This window comes from Ailuropoda melanoleuca, chromosome 2, assembly GCF_002007445.2.
Source record: "Ailuropoda melanoleuca isolate Jingjing chromosome 2, ASM200744v2, whole genome shotgun sequence".
Lineage (NCBI taxonomy): Eukaryota > Metazoa > Chordata > Mammalia > Carnivora > Ursidae > Ailuropoda > Ailuropoda melanoleuca.
In genome coordinates, this window is record NC_048219.1 from 192,530,493 (window position 1) to 192,542,601 (window position 12,109).

Consider the following 12,109-nt stretch of genomic DNA (forward strand, 5'->3'; position numbering starts at 1 on the left):
AGATGGAAGTGAACTTGAAGTCTGTTAACTTCAGCCTCCTCAGTTGAGGAGGGGTGAAAGCAGGTCCCATGAGGTCCAGTAACTGCCTCAAGGCCACACGGTCAGTGGCAGGGCCAGGAGAGCAAGTGGGTTTCTGGGCCTTGACCAGTGTCCCCGCATCTGTTCTGAGTTGTCTCTACTGTCCTTGTCTGACCATCCAAGAAGTACGAAGGGATCTGTACGATAAGGTTCTGGGACGTGAAGGTCTGCTTGGCCTGTCTCCGGGGCCTGTACCCTTAGTCCTAGGTACCATGCCTCCCTGCCTGGCATGGGCTCCGCAGAGAGTGGGGGGAGAGGGCAGCTCAGGTATCAGCGCTGGTCTGCAGACTCGCCAGCCGGGGCGTTCTAAGAAGGCAGCAACTCACACAGAGCTGAGAGGAGTCAGGAGAGCTCAGTGCTCCATACCCGTGCTCTGCGTTGTAAGATCTCAGTGCTGGGACCACACCACCGCCCACACAAATCCCCATCCCGTGAAGAAGAAAGGAAGAAATCCAGTATTTAAATGTGATACTTTAATCACACTGCCCAAAAGGTGAGAAAGCTGACTGTACTTTTGGCAAGGTGTTTCTTTTTCAAATTCCATTTTTGTACTGTTTTTAGGGGAGGGTTTCAATGGAATAGATGCCAAACATTTGGAAGTATAAAGAGGCAAGAAAAAACCCACCCGTAATCCCACTAACCAGAGGCACATTTTCTTCTGGTCTTTTATCTGTGAAATTTGCTGAGATCATGCTGCAGAATCAATGTGGGATGGGTGCTTCTTCTCCCCACTTGACATTATGTCTGAAGCAGCTACACGGTGTTACATTCCTGCAAATATAATATGGCCAAGAAACATACCAGGAATTATGTAATCATTCCTGAGTATTAGAAATTGAAGTTACTTTTGCTTTTTTTGGTTATACAAACACTGAGATGAACATCTTTGTGAGTAAATCTTGGTCCTCATCTGTGGCTATTCTGTAAACTGAATCCTCTAAAAGGAATTATTGAGTCAAAGATGAACATTTGAAATCTCTTGAAATCTGTTGCTTGCAAGTATAAAGTACAACTCTCCGTTGTAAATCAAAATGTCTTGAAATGGTTTTCTTCTTTTATAATTTTTTAACAGCTGAGCTCCCAGAAAAATTGATTAAGTCAAGCTTTTGTTCCTTAATTCATAGGCCATGGTTCCTGCTTTCTCCCTCTGTGGTTTATAATCTAGGCTAAAGACCAGCAGTAGACACACATACAGAAAATTCGAGAATTATAGAGGTCAGAAGGGCCCTTCCTGAATATTCTCTGGCCTAATGTTGTTCATCTGATGGGGATAGAACGGAAGCCTGGGGAGGTAGGGTGACTTGCCCACAGGCCCCTGTGTGCTTCCTCACCTCCCTGCCACTGTCCTGGACCAGAAGCTCAAGGGTCCCAGCGAAAGCAGGTGGAATCCTGACCACTGTCAGTTCCTTTCCTTTTCCTTCAGGCCCAAAGGGTCACTGGTTGAGCATGCAGGCCCTCCTTTCTCCCTAAGGAGACTCTGGGTCAGTGGGTGCTCAGTGTTGTTACCTGAGTTGTGTTATTTCCCCGTGGGTAGCACTTTTCTTCTTTCTAGATCTTTCAATGAGAGTTAGGTTTGGAACACCTGAACCACTCGGTTTCCAGTGAGAGCTAAACGTCCAATGTGCTAAGGACTTACAGCTTTTTCTTCTTTAATCCAGCCAGGAAACATTTATTGCGTGCTCATTATGTGTTAGGCACTGAGCTGATGGCATAAAACAAAAGCAAATGTCTCTTAGGGCCTGACTCTGCACCAGGCATTATTCTAAGCCCTTAGTGTATGTTCACTCGTAATCCCCACCACAATCCTATGAGGCAGGTTACTATTATTGTCCTCATTTTACAGAGGAAGAAACTGAGGCAGAGGTAGATGAAGCCATTTGATGATGATCTTACAAGCTGGTGAGTGGCCAAGCCAAGAGGTCAGGTTCCTGAGTCTGCCTTTCCTGCCTGGACAAAGGAGAATGACGGCTGGGGAGGAGTTTAACCGTGAACAAGTGTCATAGCACAGGGTGAGAAGTCCCAACCCAGAGTACAAGCCCGGGAGGGTGGGGGCTGTGTTCCCTGCTGCATCCCTGGGGTCTAAGACAGTGTCCAGGTGCATGGTAGGCTCTCAGTCAATATTTGTTGAATGAATGAAAGAGTGAATGAACACACCAAGGTCTGATTTGGTCATGCTGGAGCCCAGAGTGAGTGTGGGAGAGGGAGCTGATGATCAGGCAAGGCAGGCAAGGCATGGGTCTTGAATGGCTTGGTACAACCTGCTGGGTTGCCTTTCATCCCATGATAGAGGGAAGGTATCAGGGGATCTGACCTGGAGGAAAGGCAGACTCAGATCTGCGTTTCAGAACGAGAGCTTGGTAGAAATTTGGAGGACAGAGTGAGAAGTGTGTGTGTGTGTGTGTGTGTGTGTGTGTGTGTGTGTGTGGTTGGGGGTGGGGGGAGCCTGAAGGAGGAAAGGCTGGTGACAGTCCTCTTGATAATTCCAGGGGGCAGATGATACAAGGGTGAATGAAGCCAGGACCAGAGAGGCTGCATTGAACAGAGTGGATTCCAGAGGGTTCTACAGCTGGGTGACTCATCAAATATGGGTGGTGAGGTGGGTGGGGATGAAGATGTCACCTGGATTCTGGCTTGGGAGACTGGGTGGTTCGTTGGGTGACAGTTGTCCATATAGGTGACCACATGGAAGAACAGGCTTCCAGTATAAAACTGGTAAATTCAGGTGAGGTCGGACTTAAGTGTCCATAGGATAACCACCTGGGCAGCGGGAAGTGTGGAGGGGGCTCAGGAAGGAGGTCAGGGCTAGGAAGGCAGATTTGGAAGCCATGGTGGAGACAGTGCCCTGGGAGAGCACAGAATAGACAAAAGAGAAGGCCAGGAACAAAAGTGGGGGAAGTAGCCATGTATCAGAGGGGGGAATGAGACAGGGTGGGAGGGAGGAAATCTGAGAGTGAGGACAGTTCATCCAAAAGGACCATCAGTTGAGGCCAAGAGACAGGGCGATGCCCAGGCAAGAAGAAGGCAGTCGGTGGGGGGGGTGGGGGGGCAACCAGGCTTGGCTGCCTGCTGGACTACCGGGGGGTGTCCAGGCCCTCTGGAGAGATTTCCTTTTTTTTTTTTTTTTAAAGATTATTTATTTAATTATTTATTTAAAGACAGCACAAGTTGGGGAGGGGCAAAGGAAGAGGGAGAGAATCTCAAGCAGAGTCCACACTGAGTGTGGAACCGATGGGGGGGGCTCAACCTCAGGACCCTGAGATCATAACCTGAGCCGAAGGCAGATGCTTAACAGGCTGAGCCACCCAGGCTCCCCCCCACTCTTTTTTAAAAGATTTTATTTATTAGAGAGAGAGTTTATTTTTTTAAAGATGGAAAAATCTTAAGCGTCCTTGTGGGGTGAGGGGGAGGAGAGGGAGGAAATTCAGGTGTGTCAGAGTGGCTTCAGGGCCTGTCCCAGCAAGGTGATGTAGGAAGGCAGAACAGTGGGGATAGAGACCAACGTAGATGCATTTGAGGGCGGCCCCGGAGACCCGTCTACTGTTTGTGGGCAGAAAAGGGAGGGGTTTATTTTTTGATGGCTTCTGGCTTCTGGGTGAGTTGCTCTGAGGCACGTGGGGAGGTGAGGAAGGCCAACAGGGACAATGCAGGCCCTCGTATGGTAGCCGGGGCATCAAGGCCGAGGGCGTGTCTGCAAGAGCCTGGCCGCCATGCGGGTTGGGAGCTCTGCGCTTGTCCAGCCTAAGCTGCCTGGTGGGGAGTTTCTCTGGTGAAGGTCAGCACCCCATCCAAAGGAGGAGCCTGGCAGGAGGTTTTGCTGGGGCGGGAGCGTGGGGGGAGGGGGCAGGGAGGGGAGTTGAAGGTGGAGAATGGCCTGTGATGGGGGCTGTGAGTGTGGAGGTGGGGAAGGGAAGGAGGGGCTCCTTGTGAATAAAGGAAGGGAGGGAGATGGTGGTCTGAAGGGGCGTGTGAGATCTGGAGGTCAAGATTTGGGGTGCGCATGTTCCAAGAGCTGCCACTACAACGGGCAGACGTGGAAGTAGATGCCCCTCCAGACGTGGAGTAAGGAGAGCTCCTGCCAAGTCCCCAAGGGTGGGACGGGGAAGAAGAAGGGAGGCAGGCGCATCTGGTGGCCAGATTAGAGTCTTTTCAAGGACAGGATCTGGGGCTTTGTCCTAGGGGCAGCCAGGAGCCATTTGAAGATTTTCGGTAGGGAAGTGACAAAACCAAAGCCAGGCTTTAAGAAGATGAACCTGGGTGTTCTTTGCAGTCTGGATTGCAAATCAGGACTTGGAGTTGCAGATTTGGGAGATCAACGAGGTCACCGCTGCAGGAAGAACAAGGACCTTCCAGTGGGAAGGGATTTGCAGGGTGAAAGGTTCAACAAACAGCCAAGGCCCCAGTCGCCCTCTGCCACACTGCGACCAGACCAGGTGGTCATCATGTCCTATTTGAGTTCACAACAAGAAACATGGAGGGTAGGGTAAGAACCATACTCTGTTCCACCAGGAACCTGCTTGAATTCTGAAACTCTTGTGGGCAGGGGACCAGCTACTCCTGAAATCCAGTTGCTCCTTCATCTGTGCCACTTCCAACAATGGGGGCCCCAGAGGCTTCCGGAGAGGACGCAGGGGAGCAGGTGAATGGGGAAGAGACTCTGGCCTAAGAATTTCAGAGTCCAGCCCAAAATTCTGGTCTCATCTCAGTCAAAGTGTGTCGCATGCCTAGTAGTTACGGGGTCAAGCAGACATGAGCTAGAATCTTAGATCTGCCACTAACAAAGATGAATTATTTCTTTAACATCTCTGGTTCTCAATCTCTCTGCCAGTAAAATGGAGATAGTAATAAGACGCCCTTATGGGGCATCGTGAGGATTGAATGAGGCGATTGATGCCAAGAGCTTAGCACAGTGTCTCACACGAACTAGCTGATAGGTATTATCTTCGGTTATAATTCAGCAAATACTTAGTACGTACTGCTATGGATCACGTTGTTTTCCTCTCCTAGGTTATGTGTTGAAGCCCTAACCTCCAGTGTGACTGTATGTGGAGATAGGTTTTTAGGAGGTAATTAAGGTTGAGTTCATAAGGATGGGGTCCTGGTAGCCTTATGAGAAGAGGAAGAGGAAGAAATCGCTCTCCCCCCCGCTGCCTTGTGCAGGTAAGAAGAAAAGCCACATCGGAGGCCCCAAGAAGGCAGCCATCGGTGAGCCAGGGAGAAGGTCCTCAATAGAACTCGACCCCCCTGACCCCCTGACCTTGGGCTTCCAGCCTGCAGAGCTGTGAGAAAATGTTTGTGCTATCTCGTTGCAGTGGCTGAGTGGACCATGTCCTACTCCGCAGCGAGGGCCAGATGCTACATCCTCGAGGGTGTTGGCGGGTAAGGAGCTAACGAGGGGATAGGAGAGGTGCTCAGAGTAGCTCAGAGGAGCTAACGAGGGGATAGGAGAGGTGCTCAGAGTCGCTCAGAGGAGCTAATGAGGGGATAGGAGAGGTGCTCAGAGTCGCTCACTCTGAGCGAAGAGCAGGCAAAGTTGTGCCTCCTGAGGGGGGCAGCGCCAAGAGGAGGGATGATACTCTGCAAGAGGGTCAGAAAAGGACCATGCTTCCGGCAGCCTGGAGGCTGGCCCAGTCCCGGGAGAGGGGAGGCCATGGGGGAGGGCAGTGTCGGGGTGGGGGTCATTTCCAAGGCGACACTGACACAGCTCGGGGAGCCCATCGGGGAGCAGGGACACGGTCAGCAAAACCCAGAGCTTCCCGGCACCCAGGGACGGCCACGCAGGAGGAAGTCCCCAAGAGGAAGGCGGGCAGAAGATCCCAATGGGATTGAAGCTGGAACCAATAGCGTGGTTTTGTTTTTTGTTTCGGCGCATTCGTTAAGAGAACCGCTGGCTGTGGAGGCAAAGAGGAAGAAGAACAGAACACGAGGCTGGAAAGGAGTTTACGTGTGATCACCACGGAGAGCTAGTGGCTGTTGGCAGCAAACGCACTTAGGAAATGAATGCAGTAACAGGCCCGGCCAAGGGAGGGTTGGGAAGTGCTCAGGCCAGCGCAGAGGCTGGAGGTGGCCCAGCCTGCCAGTGGCCTCCCCAGCATGTGTCAGCGGCAGCCTGGTGGCCTCAGCAGGCTGACTGGGGCTGGCCCATGTCTTGGCTCAGAGCCCGAGAGTTGCTGGCTCCAGAGTTTGGCAAATCTGACTCTGGGGGCAGAGAACCAGGAAGGGGTGTTTGCCGCAGCCACGCGGTTACCTGAAGGAGATCACTGGCGTACTTTGCTTTACGCGCAAGGTGTGGCTTGGTGCCACAAGGGTGCAAAGCTTCAAGGGTGCCCAAGGCCGACGGCCAGCCCTTCGCACGTTCACGTTCATTGCGGGGAAACACACCTAGGAAGCTTTCTGGGAAAGGGAGCATATAAGTTTTTTAAAATTCAAAATAAAATTCAAATCATATTGTAAATGCAAAGGGACAGTTTGTTTTTAAATGAATCCTGTGACGAAAGTTACGAAGCCCTTTGAAACGCAAGTCATCAAGGACTGTTGTTAAAAAGCTATTTCATAAGTAGGATCCATGTCACTTTCTTAAAATGGGACACCAGAATTGCCCCTCTGGGCTGGAGGAAATATGAAGACCCAATTCCCACACACCGTACGTATGTCAATTGGAGCAACCTTTTTAGAAGACATATGGCATCATTAACCCAAACAAAAAGTGTACACAGGCTTTGGACCCTAGTCGCCCTACTAAGGACCCATCTGGTAGGTACACTGACTCTGCTTTGTAATAGCAAACGTTGGAAACGATCTCAGTGTCCACCAGTAGGAGATTGGTACAATGCAGGATGGTATGGCGTGTAATAGTATGCTGGCTTTTACAAGAATGTGGTAGATACCAAAAAGCTCCATGAAATGTTCAGAAATACTGTGAAGTGAAAAAAGTAAACTGTACAACAGGGTTTAAAAAAAATTGAGGCCTTGCAAAATTATGCTTGCACAAGCATAGAAAGTGTTGCAAGAATATAAAGATGCTGGCCCTGGGGCAATGGGGCTGGGGGTCTGGCAGGAACACTTAACTTTTCATTGAATTTTTACTATGGGCGTGTATTCTTTTCTCACTTAAAAGAAAGATTAGAGAGGAGCACCTGGGTGGCTCAGTCAGTTAAGCATCTGCCTTGGGCTCGGGTCATGATCCCAGGATCCTGGGATCGAGCCCTGCATCGGGCTCCCTGCTCAGTAGGGGGTCTTCTCCCTCTCCGTCTCCCTCTTCCCCCTGCTCTGGCTCTCTCTCTCAACAAATAAGTAAAATCTTAAAAAAAAAAAAAAAAAAGATTAAAGGAAAAAAAGTCCATCTCTTCCTTATGAATCCGGAGGGCTGTGTGGGGGGAGAGGCATCCCTTGGGATACAACCATCCTCCACAGAGAGCCAGCAGCCTGGAAGGAGTTCACCCGCACCTTCTGGAACCTGAGTTGTCTTTTTGTTTATTTAATTTTTATTACAGAAAAGTAGTATGTGGTCGCAAAGGAAATCAGGGAAAGTAGGAGGAAAAAGATTGCTTGTGGATATGCTACCTAACTCAGCACCCTTCATATTCAGTGATTTCCCAAGAAAAACTTTTTTTTTCCCCATAGTTGGATTCATACTGTAGCCTGAAATCGGTTTTCTGATGTTTTTCTTCTTCTTCTTCCTCTTCTTCTTTTTTTTTAATTTACCATTGTATTTTGAAAACGTTCCTGCGTCCTTACCAATCTTGGCAAAAGACACAAGTTATTTTTGTGGATGTGATTTTCTCCCTTACCCAATTCTTCCCCAATTCAAGCCCCCTTCTCCTGATTGCAGTTCAGGTCCATTTGATTTCCTGCCAAGGGGAGAGCTGCACGCTACCAGGCCTTTGTTATTCGAAGGAAATCCTTGAGCACAGTTATGGACTCGGTGAGCCCGGGGCTGGCGGGGAGGGGGGCGCTTGGGAAATCGCCTGGATCCCTGACGGCGTCGTTACTATGGGAACAGGAGAGGCGGGGCTCTTGGAAAGTGTCAGCCCCTGCGCAGGGTCACACAGGAACTCAGGGCCGGAGGCAAGAGTTGGAGGCTCCCTCTGGTGGTGGGGAGTCACAAGACTCCGAATCTGACCCATTTTAGGTTATTTTTAGTCGTAGGTGAAGAGCACTTTTATAGAATCCTGTCCTCTTTCAGACCGGGGTGGTTAAACCAGTGGCCAGTAGACACTGTCCGCTGCCTGCAGACCCCCCGAGGCTCTGTCCTCCAGGCACCGGTCAGGAGGGCCACTGGGGACCCGCCTCATCGGGGAGCCCCCACCTCACATCAGGCACTCCGGTAACTGTTCACAAACTCTCTTCAGCAGAGATACTACTACCCCCTTCACAGAGATACAAACTGAGGATCAGAGGCGAGATTTTGGTGCAGAGCTGGGACTCAGATCAGGTCTGGCTCCCGAGTGTAGGACTCAGGGTCAGATCTGCAGCTCTGAAACTGGAGACTGGAGGGGAAAGAGTGTGTGGGTGCTGTGAGTGGAGACCCTGCGTTCCCACCCTTCATGGTGCTCCGGGCTCCGGGAGCCTTAGGTCCAGGGCCTGTGAGAAGCCCGGCCCAGCACTCAGACCTGCTGAGCTGAATTCGTGTCTGCAGGGGTCTGGAGAGAGGATCTAGAAAGGCAACCTGAAGATGCCATCGCAGAAGTGAAGCCGGGACTCACTGTGAGAAGGCAGGCAGGTGGAGCCAGGCATCCTGACGGCCCTCGAAAGTCCACAGGGGTGGGGCTAGGAGAGAAGGGCTGAAGCAGGAGGGACCGGACCTCTCCTTACCAATGGAGGGCCGGGGGTATTATGATCCTCGTTATGTCTGGTGGTGTCCCAGCTCTCAGGAGATCTCCGCTGGGTGGTCTACTTACACCCTGGTCAGAGAGTGAGTCCCTTCCCCCATCTTAATAACATTACTGAGGTCCCTGACCTTTGATTTGGGAGGGGCCAATGGGGGCAGGGTAAATCCTCAAGACAGAAGAGATGGGGGGGGAGACGACCGACCTGCTCTGGACCCCCGACACTGGGAGCAGCACTGATTGAAGACAGGAGGCTCAGGCCCCCCTGGTCCTACCCTGGTTCTCTGTGAGTGGCTGCTCCCTCCCCTTCCTCAGCCCAAGATGCCTTTTTATCAGGTCTGGGGAGGGAAGGATGTTCACTCCTGATGACAGCAGCTAGTGAGCAGCTTTCAAACATTTCCTTCTGTGTTAGTCAGGGTTCTCCAGAGCAACAGTGCCGACAGGATGTGTGTACGTGTGTGTATATATACAAGAGAGATTTGTTTTGTAAGGAATTGTCTCATGTCATTATGGAAACTGACAAGTCCAAAATCTGCAGGGTGGGCTGGCAGGCTGGAGACCCAGGGAGGAGCTGAAGCTGCTGGCAGAATTCCCTCTTCTTGGGGCACCTCGGTCTTTTCTATTAAAGCCTTCAACTGATTGTACGAGGCCCACCAGCAATATGTGCTTTACTCAGAGTTTACTGATTTAAATACTGATCTTATCTAAAAATATCTTCACAGAGACAACTAGAATAATGTTCGACCAAATATCTATGTACCGTGGCCTTGCCAAGTTGCACAGAAAATTGACTATCACAGCTCCCTTTGCTTTTGGTGACTCAGGAAGTAAACACTTGCACTCCCTCATTCTCCAATAGGAATCACTGGGTGACACCTATCTATCTGCCCAGGCTGGTGGGCCGTGGGGAACCCTGGGGTCCAGCAAAGGGCTTCCATTAACACAAGACAATAAAAAATGGGATCTGAACAGGAAGCAAGAGCCAGGACCTCATGAAGACTCTTCCAGTGCACTGATTGGACACTGAATGTATACACAATCACCTCTTCTTTAGACATCATTCTAAATCTTCATTGATAAATCACTATACCCTGCATGGGTCCACGAATTTTATAATACAAATTTTTAGTACATTGTGTATATAGAGAGGGGCCCTTTTAAAAAATATTTACCCAGGCCCATCCACCCACCATGAGGGCAGTCCTGATCTAAATGTTGCCATTTTCCAGGGCACCTGGGGGCTCAGTCAGTTAAGCGTCCCACTCTTGATCTCAGCTTGGGTCTTGATCTATCGATGGTGAAATCAAGCCCCATGTAGGGCTCTGTGCTCAGTGAAGAGTCTGCTTAGGACTCCCTCTCTCTCTCCTCTGCCCCACATGGTCTCTCTCTCAAATAAATTTTTAAGAAATATATATTGCAGTTTTCCGAACATGGGGAGCGGAAGGGTGGGGGACCAGGAAGCTGACCATGTCAGATGGCTCAGGCAACTGGGTTAGGTAGAAGTAGAGATGGAATGGGCCCTAAAAATTAGGGAAACGTGTGTTATTTATGTGTCATGTGTGTCCAAGGGAAATCACAGTGGAGTCGAAGGACAAGGGCAGTCCCACGGGTCACCCAACTCTGCTGAGAGGCAGGACTTGGTGGGGATAGAGGCCTGAGAGAGGGAGGGCAGGAAGTTGGAGAGTGTGGCAGGAAGGTAGTTATAAGTGCAAGAGTCTTGGACGTGGTGGATGAATTGGTCAAGGTACAAAGGGGCCAGGATTGCAGATGGATCCTCCTGATGGGCCCTAGAGAGACCAGGGGGCTTCAAAGCTGAGACCAGTGAGGAGGTTGGTGGAGGTTAGCAGGGAGGCAAGAAGGGTGCTAAGTGGGTGATGGGAGGATCCGGCTGGCTTTGGAAGGCCAGAGTGTGGAAGCCAGCTCTTGTCCCCATCATTTCCCCATGCCTAGCTCGGGCCTGCCCAGAGGACCCTTGCTTCCTACGCTTCCTATGTTCTAAGGGTTTGGGAGTTGAGTCACTGGTCCAGGGGAAGGAGCGGGGGAGGGGCCGTGGTCAGGGGAGAGGAAGCTCAGGGTGGCTTGGGGAGGTGGGAGAGGGGACTGGGGAGTGCTCTGGGCTGGAGTTTCCAAAGGAACTTCACCTGGAGCCCGGAGGCCACACTCCGGGCCTCAGAATCAGGGTGAGCTAGTTCAGAATTGCCACCTGTGCACGAGCATGTCCACGCAGGTGGGAGGTGCTGGGGGGGGGGGTCCTCGGCACACGTGAGCTTCTTTAGGAGCTACTTTCTTCTTCGAGGTAGAGAAGAGGAAACGGCCTGAGACAGAGAAGTCTGATCAGCTCCTGGAGCTCAGATGTAGATGGAGAGCTGTGGGGTTCAGATGGAGGCTCACTGAGCTCCAGCCTGGGGAGGGAGGGCTCTTGTCATGTCCTCGGGGGCGAGGTCTGGGTGTGGGACTGGGTCGGCACCACACCTTGTGCAATAGGTCACAGTGCCCCTTCCCCCTGGTGGGCCTGGCCCAAGAACTGAGTCACCCCAGGAGTGGGTGTCCCCTTGGAAGCCCTCAGAATCTGCAGGCCAGGGGTGGCGGTCCATGGAGGCTGCTGTCCTTCGAGCCATGGGCACGTGCAGCCATGCCCAGCCTCGGAAGAGCTGCTGCCCTGCTGGCCACCCCGACTCTGCTGAGATAAAGGACCCTGGAAGACCCATTCCTTATCCTTGGCCAGGTGGCCAGCCTGTAGGGAAGTGTAGTTTCCCAAGTGTCCTGGAGAGACCCCGAGGTGAAAACCCAGCCTGCATTTGCCCTGTGCAATGTCCACGTGGCGAGCTCTCCACACCCTTCCTGTGTCACTGAGCTGGGCTGTCATGGAGAACAGGGTTCCTTCACACCCATAGGCCCCTGGGGAGGAGGGTCACAGAGCTGTCACCTGGGCCTTTGGAGCCCTCAGATGGTGTCACCCAAGGTCCTCCCAGCACCCAGAGACTCTCCGTGGGGCTGGGGCTCCACTGTGCTCCCACCCCTCAGCTTTGCTGGGCTCCGGGGTGCGCCGGCCGCGGTCCGAGTGGAGAAGCTCTGGGGCAGGGGAGCCCGAAGGCGGAGGGATCTGGCCAGGGCGTGGCCGGCCCACGTGAGCAGCGGGCAGGCCTCTAATGGCCACTGCTTTGGCCGGTGCACACCTGCTAGGCCCCGCTTCTTCTTCGGAAGCC